General features: G+C 55.4%; 1 protein-coding gene across 1 annotated transcript in view; it reads right to left on the bottom strand.

Annotated features, from left to right (window-relative positions):
• The window catches only part of LOC114906402 (protein WWC3-like), a 145,031-nt gene that overhangs the window by 5,040 nt on the left and 139,610 nt on the right, over positions 1-381 (bottom strand).

The following is a 381-nucleotide window of genomic DNA, read 5'->3' as shown; positions in this document are numbered from 1 at the left end:
CACTGTTATGGGCTGATATTGTGTCTCTCAGAGCTCACATGGGTGAAGTCCTAATCTGTAGTACCTCAGAGGACGACCTTACTTGGAGACGAGATCTTTATAGAGGTAATCAACTTAGAACGAGGCCACGAGGGTGGCCGCAGTCCAGCGTGACTGGGGTCTTTATAAGAAGAGGTTTCTGCACAGACAGACAGGCGCAGTGCGAAGAGGGTGTGAAGGGGCGTGAGGAGAAGACGGCCGTCTACCAGCCAGGGAGAGAGGCCTGGGACGGATCCTGCCCTCACAGCCCCCAAGGAACCAATCCAGGCGTACTGTCGCCTGGATCTCAGGCTTCTGGCCTCCAGCATTGGGAGACAAGAAGTTTCTGCCATTGGAGCCACC

The sequence above is a fragment of the Monodon monoceros genome, unplaced genomic scaffold (genome assembly GCF_005190385.1).
Source record: "Monodon monoceros isolate NGI ecotype Baffin Bay Population unplaced genomic scaffold, NGI_Narwhal_1 Super_Scaffold_22, whole genome shotgun sequence".
Lineage (NCBI taxonomy): Eukaryota > Metazoa > Chordata > Mammalia > Artiodactyla > Monodontidae > Monodon > Monodon monoceros.
This window is presented reverse-complemented; position numbering and strand designations above follow the sequence as displayed.